Raw genomic sequence first — 14203 nt, 5'->3', positions numbered from 1 at the left:
AATCACGTTCAGGAAACATGAAAATGTGGTTTTCATGAAAGTAGTAGCTGGGCATCGACCAGAAAATATATTATTTTTGGCGCTTGTATATCGATCCGATATCATAAGAGAAAGTGATGCGATACATCATGATATCACTATGTCTAGTTTCCATTATATTCAGTCTTTATTTTCCAACACCTTCTCACATTTTACAAAAAGTTCATATCCACTTATTCTGCTCAACAATGTTGGCAAACAAAAGTGCCAGTTGTTACTGGCTTGCTTTTTCTGACCTAAAATGACTGTGAAAGTACATGACAGCGATGCCAAGTTTTTACAGGTTATTGAAGACCCGTCTGCCTCCCCTTTGCCTAATCTCTCAGCACCTCTTGATTTGAAGCACAGGTACAGCCAATGAACGTGGCTGTCGAGCAGGGTTCATTGAAAGGTAACGCATTTGAAGCCCAGAACAGCCTGAAGGGAAACACACACAAATCCTTTGTAAATTCATTGCATTCACCGTGACTATGGCTGGGTATCGTTTACATATTAGCCCATACCGGTGCCAAATCACTACTTTTGAAATGGTGCCAGTGCTTGAACGAACATGCACTTTAAGAAAGGAAAACGTGCAGATTTTGTCCAAAAACCATTCCTTTTTATTTTGACGTCATTTTGTGACATGTGAGTTGAACAGAACAGTATTCAAATATTTGAAAATACTTTAAGTACTAATATCAATAAAATGATAACTAAGCCATAAATTCACTGATATTAAATACAATGAAGAAATTGTCCTAATTATCACAGCAAACCCACCAATCAAGAAGAAAATGACGACCTGCTTTGGATTGAACTGAGCACTGCTGTTACAGTCGGCAATAAAGCTTGAAAGGAGCGGCAGGTGTGGATTGGCTGCGAGTGTTTGTGCTTTTTTTGTTATACAGATACTGTGATTAAAACTGTTACAATAAAACATCTGCATATAAAGTATGCAGATGTATGGTTTATACGGACATCATGCATGTTCTACAATCGAACTGTGCTTGTCCATTTTTCAGATGGCTATGCTAATGTTTTCCATTCTTTAGCCAACTCGTCAAAGTCGTGATAGCAGACAGACTCATTTTTGGGCATGTAATCTTGTTCAAAACTATCCCACACTGTTCCTCTACTCTTCATGTCCAGATCTGTGATGGGCGGCAGGACATGATCTCACCAGAGACCCCAGCAGCCCATTGACGCCCCCCGTGAATGATTTCACCCTCATTTATTTACTCAAGGCTCCCGAATATAAAGGGATATTGTTCAGCATAGGGGGGTTATTTGTACATCAATGTACACAGTATATCTGTGCTTGCATTGTAGTCAGCCAGTCTGGACAAGAAAGTCTTGGGCCAAATTTTTGTCCCGGTCCACCCGTCTGTGCGTCTGTCAGGATGCTACATTACTTGCAAGACGTTACTTGCACAATATCACTTTCCAGCACTTGTTGCAGGTGGCGGAGTCCGCATTCATTTGGCGCTGAAATGAGGCACCGATAGCTACTTTTTTTCACGGTTCGGTTACCAACATTTACGTCCATTACTACATCGAGTTTTGGTACACATCCCTAGCTGTCACACCACTTTTTAATGCCGTGAATGAAACGAATCCAATACAGAAATAACAGCAGTTCAGGATAAAGTGTCACGCCGTGGAAATGAAGTAGCTTCTCCTCACTTCTCAATTTGAAGTAAAGCTCAGGGTTGGAAACAAAACATGTGTCAGACGGGCAGTTTGTCACAGTAGCAACAAGTGAACGCTGTCCAAGTCCATGTCAGACCCTATTTGCACTCGTGTGCAGTTGTTTATTATGCCTGCGCCGCTGCTATTGTTTCATGTTTTTACACTCAATTAATCATGAGTCTATTTACTGATCAATCATGACACAGGCAGAATGGAAAGTCTGCTATGTTTAACTCAGCTACCTGGAGAAATGTAACATAATGGCTGGCATGTGTACACAGTCATTATTTACTCCAAATGGACTTGTCACACAGCTCCAAAGCCCGTACAACTTCATGTTTGGGTTCAGATCATTTCATTGCTGGTTAGAAAGTAAAAAAGTTGCTTTGGGGGGAAGAAATGTGTGGACCGTGAAAGTGTGTTTGGCTATTTCCATCTAATGTATGAACTGACGGAATACAAACGTGACACCTTATCTAAGCCGCGTTATTGCAACATGAAATCCCAAGTGTGAAAACATGATATTATTAGGTTACATTTGTGTGACGGATGTAATTCCTGGAGTCTCTGTCAAAATAATGACAAAATCACTCATAGTTCCGTTGTGTCATCACACATTCATATTGGTGGCTTACATAATGCTAATTCAGCCACTATTCATGACCCGTCGCTAGTGACCTACGCTCGTTCACTTTACAAATGTCATTGTATATGTGTCAGAGACTCACCTCTATATTCAGACTAAGACCCAACCGGTGGAGACAGACGGCCGCCCCACAGAGCCTGCATTCTGTCCAAGGTATCTTCCCCAGAGGGAGTTTTTCCTTTTCCTTTCCTTTTCCAAGTGCTTGCTCATGTGGGGTTTCAGTTCTGTTTTCATTTGTGACCTTCACGTGTAAGATGCCATGATAAGTGCTGCTGTGGCTTGGCGCTACGTACTCGAAATGAATTTCATGTCCTTCTTTTCACGGCATGGTGGTTAGCCGTGTTTCCCACCCTCAACCTGGAGAAGAAAAAAAGAAAGGACAAAAAATCATTGTTTCAGCTCAATGACAAACCCTTGAACCTTTAAATGACATAGGAAGCTCTACAGTTGAACGCCCCTTTTGGCTTCAGAAGACTTAGACAAAACTTATTTTTCATAGAGTGTTTAACTAAGTGGCTAACCACACAGTCGCCAAGAATCATGGAAATGGCAATGATGCTAACCACGTCTTCAATGAAGGTAAAGTAACCTTAAATGTTCATCCATTCATCATGTGTATGTATTTTGATGCATTTCCAATTGTTTCTGCATGTCAAACTACAATTGCAAAACTATAAGAACGTGTTTTGTGTTAATTGGATTTACATGATTTCTTATGGGAAAATAATGACTCAGTTAGCGTCTGTTTCAGTTTGAGTCGGACCTTCTGGAACAAATGAATGACGCTAACCAAGGTTCCCCTGTATTTCCATACAGCCACTGAACACCACTTCCTCTCCAAATGTATGTGAATGATGGTAATCATTTACTACAAGCTACTGTGTTTGCTGTGCGCATGGCCAAACGTGTCTCGTGCATTTTGCTATTTATGCTTTGTAAAATATTGATGTTACTTTCCAGTGTACCTCTAGGTTTTATTTGCAGTCAAAAATAAACGCACTGCTGGATCTTTTTCAGTGATCAGCATTGGGCGTCCCATGAGAAAATGGGAATACAGCACAGTGGTCACCCCCTAATTCCAACTCTTACACCAAAGTGGGCACTCAAGTGGCAATAAGGAGACTTTGGGAAGACTGTGTCCGATGTGATGACACACGCAAGTATGAATTTAGGATGAAGACATACTGTACTTTTGTGTTTGGAAAATCTTGACTCTGGAGCACTGACTGCTCTCCAAATTGGGCACTGATGCACCTCAGCGTGGGGTGTCTGCTTTTATACGCTCACTCCTCGGAGCACGCTCTTCTAAATGCCTCATTGGCCGCTCGAGTGCCGGGAGGTTGGTTGCTGTGTAGTGGATTTAAAAAAAAGCCAGCCCCGATAAATCATTGAGCGAAGGAGCGGTGGATGGAAATAGAGTTGGAGTTGCTCTTGTTTCTACGGTAACTGTCGGCGGGGAGGTACCAGGGATAAAAGCGGAGGGAAAACAAACCTCCCCACTCAGATGGCAACAGCGCGGCAATTGGTTCTCGTTTCCTGCGAGGACAGGAAGGAAGTGTAGGGAGAGAGAGAGCGAGTAAAAAAAAAGAAAACACAACAAGGTCCCCGAGTAGCCCAGGAGACGGTTCGATGTTGCATCAGAAAGACGAAGAGGCAAACATGCACACTCAACTTGCACATGCACACACATAAACACACACAAGCGGGCGATCACATGCTCCACTTCACCCCGCAGTCGCCTCCCTCCTCCTCTCTCGCTTTCTCTCCCGCCAAAACATCCACAGCAACCCTGCCTAGAAACCGCAGAGAAACTTCCCCCTCGCCCTGATTGGCTGAGCTCCCTAGCAACCGCGTATGCTCAGGCAGCCAGTCAGACGCGTCGTGAGAGGCACACTGACCCAATGAAACAGATTATTGGGAGGCGCGGGCAGGCACAGTGACCTGGTAACAGTCAGAAGAAGAAAGCCAGGCAGAAGCTAGAGGGAGAGAAGAGACGGCCTCTCTGATTGGCTCACAACGTTCCTTTTTTATCCCCATTGGCTGACGGCTCTTCTCTTTGCAAGTCATTCATACATTTCTCCTGCCTGCCTTCTCTTCCAGTACCGGGTCCTCCACCCTGCTCCTGCTTGGCTCGGCAGTGGCCACCCTGCCCTTAAGAAAAATCCACTGGCCCCAAGGTCACGGCAAAGGCAGCTGAAGCAGGATTGGCTTAGGGCGGGCGGGAGGGAGCACAAACACCATCCTAGTAACAAGTCCAGCTCATCATGTCAACACAGGATTAGAGCGGTGTGATCAACAGCTTGTTTAACAACACGAGCGCTCTTGTCGCTGCTGCTGATGAGCTTGTTACGGCCATCGCTTGTAACGGACACAGGTGCATGGGCGCTACTGGCACCTCGTTCGCTGGCGGGCGCCGCATTCGAATCGCCAAATGGTTGGTTTGTTTAGAAAAATTTGGCTTTTTTTTTTTAAACACTGCAAATTGCACGTGTGGGGAATTAAAGTCAATACCCTCCAGGATCACGAGTTCACGGTGAATAGTTAATGACTTATGGAGAGAGAGAGAGAGACAGAGAGAGTTAATTCTGTGAATTTAGCATGCCGCGCGTACTGCCAGATTTAACATAACTGCAGGCAGGAATGTTCTAGAGCTGCGATTAGGAAAAACAACATTAGCATCCAACACAGAAACGGCTTATAGCTCCCTGACAAATGCATTTACACATAGATGATACACCTCGCTCTGTGTGTGGTTCTGTTGAATGATACCATTTGCATAATTATGTGTGTGCATCTGTGCATCTCACACACACACACACACACACACACACACACACACACACAATGTATTCACATTGATTCTCTCAAATGAATCACCATTAGCGAGTCCCCAGAGTCCCAAGCAGCCCGAGGAAGTTAAGAAGCAAAGATCACAATGCGTTTAGCAGCAATCACCGGAGGATTTCTCTTTGGGAAACACTTTAATGTACCGTGCGCTCAATGTGGAAGTTAAGCTTGACGGGTGGGGGAGCTAAGCGGGGAGTATAAGGTGTGTGATGGAGATGAGATTAAACAAAGTGATGCAATGCACACATCACAAGGGTCGAGCTTGTCGGCAATCAAACAGTTTTGCAGACACTGGACCTCACTCACCACGAAGATAACAGGCCAGTGAGCTGATTGCAGTTAGCACAGGTAAACCCTCACCTTCCGTATATCAAACAACATGAAACGCTCGTGGAAGGCTTTGAAAAGTAAGCAATTAGAAATCATTATACTGATGAAGCTATATTGTCAATGCAGTGGCTGTTTAGACAAGATTGTTTACAACTTCTTTCCTTACAGCATTTTACAGTCTGAAAACTCAAACGTTAAAGTAAAACTGCACTTTTTGCTACAATCCTTATGAGACATGAACACACATCTTTCCCACAGCTAGCACGAGGCGGCTAACAATGCACCTATTCCACCTATAAAGCACCAAAAAACCCCTGCGTATTAATCAAGCTACAGCGACAATTTATGCGACACACATTAGCGGCATCGCTGTACGAGCCGCAGGGCTCAAAGCATGAGAAAAAAGTAGCGACTTATACGCTGGAAATGATGGTATTTAATGCCACTCACCGTATTTCCTCAAATAGTTGCCTGCAGCAGAATGTGTCACATAAACGCATCTCATCCAAATACGACACGTCTTGAGGAAGAAAGACTGGAAAGATTGGGGGTAATTGTGATTACCTCAGCTCAGAGACACGATGAAAGATTAACGCTACTAACTCTGTTGTTACCCCAAACAGCAGTACCTATTGAAGCATGGAAGATAGATTCAACTAGTATATTGTAAGAATTGGCTGTGCTAGCTAGTCAACTAGCTAAAGAGAATGACATAAGACATTAGAAATTCTTACTAGCTAAATAGCCAAATAAATAAATGAACCAACTGCACTTGATATATGTTGTAATGTACATTAAGTGTCACTATTTACTTATAAAAGATATACATACAGTAAATATTGGAAGAAAGACACGTTGGCAAGCAAAAGTGTATCCGTATGATGTTGAGTATTAGTACTTCTTAACAAAGAATAAGACAATCATCTTAAAAAGTGACAATGGGCAGTTGAGGCCCATTGTGAGAGTCGGTACTGACCTCCATGTTCATTTCTCAAAGGTCGGCCATCTTTAACCCCCTCCTGGTCAAGGCCTCATAAATGTCAGAGGGAATGACCTCAAGACAAACAGCCCTTGGGGGTCCAGTCCAGCAGCCTCGCTCCCAAATGACTCACTGATTTAAAGCACTTTAGCGCTGCATAAATCTTCCCTTTCAATAAGTTTTTGCATCTGGTGCCTGTCTTTCTCAGAAGCCGCTATGTGTCATTATTTGTGAAGATGACGTCATTCCTCATTGAAGGATTTTGCTGTCCTTGGGTTTCGTGAGTTGTGGGTGGATGGGTGGGTTTTAAGCATAAGCAAAGCTCTTGCGTTAATCTGTGAAATGACCTGCTCAACTTTTTTGTTTGGCTTGTGGAGGATCACCCAGCAGCTAATTGGATACAGCGGAGGACCCAGCCCGGTTTCATAGCCGGAGGGATAATTCCAGGAAATAAAACATTAAGGTATTGTCTCTAGGAAAACAGCGCACATTCTGCATGTTCAGGCGTATCACCAACGGCGGAAAGGACTGGCAGCCGGAGCATAAATAATGGAAGACTTGTGAATAGCCAGCAGAAATCCTCTCTCCCCTCGTTAAACTAAACACACAAGCACACGGTGCCTCCTAGTTTGATTTCACGGCATATTTTATTATCATGCAAATGAAGGCTCTGGCAGGGAACGCCAAGCAAGGGATTAACATGCGCTAAAAGTGCCCGCAAAACTGCTTACCCAAAATCTTATGCTGTTGCAGTTTTGGCGTAATAAGGAGTTGTTATGCAAACATCTTGTTTTTTTCTTTTTCAAATATACTTGGCTTTTTACTTTAGCACCACAACAAAAACAATAGAATGCCTTTCAGTGGAGCTGAGACCACCATGACCAAAACTTTAATAGTAAACTGCAAATTAACTAACTGTATTCGAGCTTCCCTTATCTGTTTTTCCTTTCTAATTAGCCAGCCAGTGAGCAAACCAGCTACGACATTAAAAAAAACGTAATTAACCTGCTAAATTACCTGGCTACTTCCTGGTTCACAGAGGCTGACATTACAAACTAACTAAACGCTGCTAACTAAATAAATTAACCACCTTCTTCCTAATGTCAGACGTTCTAAACTAGCTTTCAAAACAAACACATCAGCTGGTTACTTCACTGGTTCACAGAGGATGACATAAGACATTACAAATCCTGCAAACTAGCTAACCAACTAATTAACTAGATAAATTAGCAAATAAAGAGGTTGCACGGCGAGTTCCTGGTTCATGGGGGATGATGTAAAAAGTTAAAAATCCTAGGTAACTATGTAAATAACCAAATACATACATCAGATACTTCCTGGCTGGCGTAAGACAAGACAAATCTGGTAAACTAGCTAACTTGTTAACTATCTAAATGTCTACTTACTGGTTTATGAAATATGACGATGATACATATCCTGCTAGCTAGCTAAGTAACTAATTAACTAGCTGAATAACCAAATAAACATATTACCGTGGAAGCTTGGTTAGTGTCATTAATTCGTTCCAAAGGGGACGTCTCTAACGCAAACGAACGTTAACCAAGTGTAATTTTCCCATAGGAAATCATGTAACTCCAATTAAAATGGTGGCGTAAATTTTCGACATTAACCGAAAAACACGCTAACCGGGGCGGACGCTAACTGAGGCTCCACTGTATTATAATCCTGCAAAGTATCTAGCTAACTAACAACTGTGAATGACCAAATACATTCATTGGCCGACTACTTCATGCAGGGTGACGTAGGTTGTTGCAAATGCTAGCTAACCAAATAAATCAATTAGCTGGGGCTACTTCCTGTTTTAAGACGTTACCCATCATGCTCTAACGATCTGACTCTCTAGCAGACTCGCAAGCCTTCGATCTTTAACATCAAACCTCAGGCGTTGATTTTGGGAAGGCTGCACCAAAACGAACAGATGCCTCAATTCTTTGAAGTTTTGCGCCTTCAGTGTTGTGAACCGCCTCGATATGTCCCAGGAGGGGTCAGTGGTCCTGGCGGTCTTCTTCCTCTTCTAGATGACAGTCGCCTGACAGCCGCCCTGTGATCTGCGGCCGCCTCAGAAGATCAGACGAGGACAGTCTTGGCCTTCGCAGCCGAGTCGCTGGAACTCGCCGACATGAAAGCGGCGACACTCGACTGAGCCACGCGACGCTCGCAGCGTGAGTCTTCCTCGGTAAATAAAAGAACGTGGAGTATTTCCTGGGAAGCAATAGTGTGACACACACTGCAAGTCTTAACCAGGCAGTCATTATCCAGTCAGAGCACATTAGCGCCATGATGTAGCGCATTTAAGCTAACGCCCACCCTAAATCTTTAAAAATGTCAATGTCATTTTGTACCCTTGAGCAGCTTTGAAACAAATTTGTCAATGTGATCCCTTTACAACATGTGAAATTCTGTGTTGTGGCTAATTTAACAAGAGGAGGAGGATAGTGCGTGACTGAGCTGCAAATTCAATTTACTGTCTTTACGTTGGCTTCCTGCCCGTCTCCCAAGGGGGCTTTTTTTTGGGTGACTGCGCCGCTCATGACGCTGCACCGCACCGCTGCTGCACACAACACATGGGCAGCAGATGTTAGCCGCCCTTTTTTATTTGCCAGGATGGAGTCGGTGCTGTTATACATCGCAGTGTGGGACAGATGCAGCTCCACACTTGTGGCCCGGGACCACCTGCTTTTTGGCTGACAGCACATTCCTGCAGCTCGCTCAACAGTGGCAGGCGATGGCTGGCTTCTTTAGGGGTTTGTATTCCTGTTTCAAATCACAGGCGCCCATTACGTCGATCGCGATCTACTGGTCGATCGCAAAGGTAGTGTGGGTTGATCGCATGTCATAAAAATCACTTTGTAGCTGTCATATGACATCAGTCAGCTGACATTAAGCTCCCCCCGATTGGCTGGTGCTCCAGCTGGTGCTCCAGCTATTGTTCACCTGTCACGGCTAGTTATGTCGAAAAAAAGCCAACTGAACTCCACTATAGAAATATGTGTTTTCTACACTTTGGTTTGGGAAACTATTACTTCATGATTAATTGGAAAATGCTCCCGCTGCTAAAACCTTTTGAATATGCTGCCTTGACTTCGGCTGCATTGTCTTTTGCGTAATCACTTTAATTTCTTGTATATCTGTCACGTTTGATAGCAAATGCTAACAAGCTCACGAGCTAATTAGTTAGCCTCAAATTTACTTCTTCTAAACCAGTAAAGTGTTTTTTAGTTATTTTCTGTCATGCCCCCCCTCCAGGAGACAAAAATGTTTTTGTGCCCCCCCGATTTGAAATACCATTGAGAAAGTGCTAATATCTATTTATTTAGAGATATAGATCTGTACTGTACAGACTGAAACTAGGATAATGCAACAAAATGGAGCGCTGTGAAGCATACAAGCGTACTGAAGAGTCCCATTGCCTGTTGAGTATGACACATTTGTACATGTTGGCTGATGCAACTTACTGTATATTATATATAAATACTTCGGGGCAACTAATAGTCTGGAAAATCCGGTTGAGATTAGGCCATGTAGTACACTTGCGTACGTAGTATTTTGCAGTGCTACCATCAAAAGTGATATAACGATACAAACCCTACCACTTTTTGGACCCTCTTCCATTGGAGTACCAACCTCAGTGACAGGCGCAGCTGGAAACACAATGCGACAAACACCATGCAGGTCATTTTTTGTACCACGCTTCTCAATAATTAGTAGCATGGTTCACCACAGGCCGCACGGTGGTCCAGTGGTTAGCATGTTGGGCAATGCACCTTGGGCATTTCTGTGTGGAGTTTGCATGTTCTCCCTGTGTGTGTGTGGGTTTTCTCCGGGTACTCCGGTTTCCTCCCACATACTAAAAACATGCATGTTAGGCTAATTGGCGACTCTAAATTGTCCATAGGTATGAATGTGAGTGTGAATGGTTGTTTGTCTATATGTGCCCTGCCATTGGCTGGCCACCAGTCCAGGGTGTTGCCCGAAGTCAGCTGGTATAGGCTAGGAGAAGCGGCATAGAAAATGGATGGATGGATGGCTCACCACACCAATCTACAGCAAGGCTTAAATGGTCTTCCCACAAAGTTGGAAGAATATAAGAGGAAGAACTACGATTCAGGGGTCTACCGCAACGCTTGATTGATTTGTTAATTAACGGAGGGGTGCGTCCCGATACATATCTCCACTTGTGTGGTGTGTGTTCCCCTAGCAGCAGTCATGAATCATAGCCGTAGTCATTAATGACGGCGTCCATTCAGCGCAGGTCTGAGGTATACGTGATGACTTCATGTCTTTTTCTCAAGAAGTGCCATCAAATATTTATGAAGAGGTTTCCACCACAGGGCTTTTTTTTTTAATTGTAAGACATCGCTCTACTACCTAGTTAAAAATCCAATATGCTAGCCATAATGACTGGAGACGACGTCTGCTGCTCCGAGCACTTTATGGCACGCATCAAACGCTCACCATCGGCGTGACAGCCATATCTAGTAGAAAGTTCACAAAGGCGGGATGTGTGTGTGTGTGTGTGTGTGTGTGTGTGTGTGTGTGCCTGCCAACTTGACAGAGAGCTTACAGCTGACTGGTCCTCCATCGCCAGCAGCCACCCGTCAAAGTCTCCTCATCCTTTCCCCCCCCATCAGTCGCCTTCCCAGGGGAAGCAAGAGTCGGCATGCCATTAAAAGGGGCTTTGAAGAGGAGAAACTGACTGCGGAATGACTGTCTCCGCTTCTTTAGCAGCAAACAAATGGCTGCAGAGCGGAGTGCAGAAATATGGTTTGCAACAATTTATATCACGTGCTACTGTATGCTAGCAAGAGTCGCATCCCTATACATCGCACAAACTGTCAACGTGCCCCCTGAGAACTCAGTTCAGCAGGCGTGAAAGGATTACACTCTGCATGGGTTTTGCTTTTTCCTTGGCTTTCACCTGACAGGAGCAGCAACAAAGACAAGAACATGAGAAAAGAAGAATATAGATGACGTACGCAAACTCACACTCAAATCAAAACAAATGTTAGGACTTTAAAGTATTAAAGTATCAGTTACTTTACTTGATTGACTTGTTTTTACACTTGTGTTACCTAAAATGAATTATTAACGAAATAAAATAACATATTTAATTAGGTAATAAAGCTTTGATGATGGCAACATTGCCTTCATTTCCAGTGGGAAAACGATCCATCTCCTTCCGTAGCGCAGGTGAGCAGAATGCTAATATTTTGTTTAATTAGGAAGTCGTCCTATGATCATCCAGAGCGCAGTAAAGTGATAATTTGCTGTCCCGTGCGCCTGCTTGACTGGGACACAATTAGCCAATTATCTAAAGTACGCAGCAGCAGGGGGAGCGTAACCGAAGCTCGTAATGACATCATATGTTGTAGGCGCTGCTGGGTGACCTCATTTCCTGTGTGGCTGACTTGAATGAAATAATTTGGAGTACTTTGTCATCATGGCCGTATGGCGAAACATCACAGATGTGTGTGTACTGTCCGTGACACGAAGTCGTGTTACCATAGGTATCAGCTTGCTGCTACAGTGCGTCTCCTCGATGCCATGCATCCACCTGACAAAGTCATATGTGCATCTCATTACGTTGCATGTCACCAGCGCACGTTACGCGTGTCGCGCACACAATAACACCGCTCAAATGAATTACATCTGCTCGGCTTCACCAGCAAACCCGCTTTAACCTTCACGCTTGGTTTTGCATATCAAACCCTGAACGATCCCCCCCCCCACCTCCTCCTCCTCATTGTTTGTGTGCAGGCGCTCTCTGTCAACGCCCCTCCCCTCTGCTCGGCGCAAGACGTCATGTAAACAAGCCGTGAAAGGAGGGTTATGTTACGCATGACACCATCACTTAATTATAACGTCTTGTGCATTTAAGAGTCACGCTCGTTGCCACCGTCATGCTTCCTCTTGCTGGCTCGCCAAACTAGGCTGTATTCTATCATATGTGTTCTCACTGCTCCAATGGCCTTACCTCTACTGCATGATTGCATCCATGAAGCATTGGAATGAATGACATCATCACGTTGGGGACTTGAGGAGGATTAGGAGGTCACATGCTTGTAACGACCTTCGACCGTGTTTGTGCGACTGTCCCACCATTCATTGACCTTAAGCAAACAATGGAGCAACTTTTTATCTGCACGTACTACTTGTGATTACCTCATGTCAACAAGTCTTTAGCACTGCTTGCAAACGCGCTCTTGCACACACGGCAACATTCTCGGAGGTTAAGATTAGATTAAGAAATGTGTCGAATATGAAAACACTGGTGATTACAAATGTGAGTCGGAGTTGATATCAGTGTGATATCAGTGCAATCTGATTGGATCCTTAGTATAGAAATATAAAAATATACATGTTTTAATTTTTTTTCATATTATTTTTAAATATTAATTATTTACATTAGCATAGTCATAGTTAATATTAATTAATAATTCAATTAAATTAATCAACTTATAAAAACATAATGACTTGGGGCTACAGGCGGGGTACTCCCAGCCAATGGCAGGGCATATACAGACAAACAAGCATCCACACTCACATTCATACCTATGGACTATTTAGCATCTCCAATGAAGCTAACATGCATGTTTTTGGAATGTGGGAGGAACCCGGAGTACCCGGAGAAAACCCACACACACACGGGGAGAACATGCAAACTCCACACAGAAATGCCCAACAGAGATTTGAACCCAGGTCTTCCTGATCTCCTGATTGCGACTGTGTGGCCAACATGCTAACCACTCGACCACCGTGCGGCCTAAATACGATTATATTAATGATGTATGTTTCATATTTCATCACGTCTATGATGATAAACTGTAGTGTCTTAGGACAGTTTGGAAATGCAATACAACGAGCGTGTCTAGAAAGAAATACTAAACAGCCTACTTCCTGGTTCATAGAGGACAATCACTGGATCTGTCCTACTAGTTCCACCATGTTATTAAAACAAGACTCTTCAGGACTGATTCTATTTTTAGTCGTCAGTGTCCAGACTGGACCACCGCCCATCCGCCAGAGGGGTTTTCTTTTTCCTGAAAAGGTCTGCAGGTGGCCAGGAGGGGAATTTTGAGAAGCTTTTGATGCCCTGAATGAAAGAGTGAGAGGGTAAATATTTGCACACTAGAAAGTTGAAGAGGGGGTGGGAAGGTATGCGGCTGGACAGAAATAGCATCCCAAAAAAAATCCCTCATTGAGGCGGGCAGACGTGACTTTCAGACAAACAATGACATCAGAGCCCCCCTCCCTCCCACTCCCACACATTTCAATGCATAGATGTCGCCTCGGTGACCAGTGAAGCGTCGAGACATCAGGCTTAAGTGATGTCATCAGCAAAGCAGCTCTTGTTGTGTGGACCACTGGGGCCCCTCGGGAGCCACCTGCAGTTCATAAACATCAGTTCAAGGGGCCTAAATCGGTGCATCATTGCATTCTTGTTGCATGATGTCACATTTGATAAATGGGGAAATCCACCTCAGTGAAACCGGTTGGTTGACTTAGACTGGAAACTGTTTCCAGCCAGTCATGTGACAAAACCTGTTGCACATCACGGCATGGCATGTCAACACCGAGGGAAACAAGGATGCATCCTGCAACTACAGCGGCAAGCCTGAAGGTTTATGATGATTCACTGAGAAACCTCATGACCTCGTCACCGTTTTACT

The 14203-nt window shown here is 44.0% G+C and overlaps 1 long non-coding RNA gene across 2 annotated transcripts in view; it reads right to left on the bottom strand.

Moving 5' to 3' along the window:
- Positions 1-14203, bottom strand: part of LOC129171924 (uncharacterized) — a 40612-nt gene that overhangs the window by 1804 nt on the left and 24605 nt on the right. Inside the window, exons 5-6 of one of the 2 annotated variants that reach the window (XR_008566861.1) lie at positions 2439-2713; positions 180-456 (exon numbers count right to left, since the gene is read on the bottom strand). This is a non-coding gene — a long non-coding RNA (uncharacterized LOC129171924). Of the gene's footprint in view, positions 1-179; positions 457-2438; positions 2714-14203 lie in introns of those variants that run through there. The other variant, XR_008566862.1, reaches the window with a different exon arrangement.

The sequence above is a fragment of the Dunckerocampus dactyliophorus genome, chromosome 19 (genome assembly GCF_027744805.1).
Source record: "Dunckerocampus dactyliophorus isolate RoL2022-P2 chromosome 19, RoL_Ddac_1.1, whole genome shotgun sequence".
In the NCBI taxonomy this organism is placed as follows: domain Eukaryota; kingdom Metazoa; phylum Chordata; class Actinopteri; order Syngnathiformes; family Syngnathidae; genus Dunckerocampus; species Dunckerocampus dactyliophorus.
The sequence above is the reverse complement of the archived record's forward strand: the minus strand, read 5'-3'. Positions and strand labels throughout refer to the sequence as shown.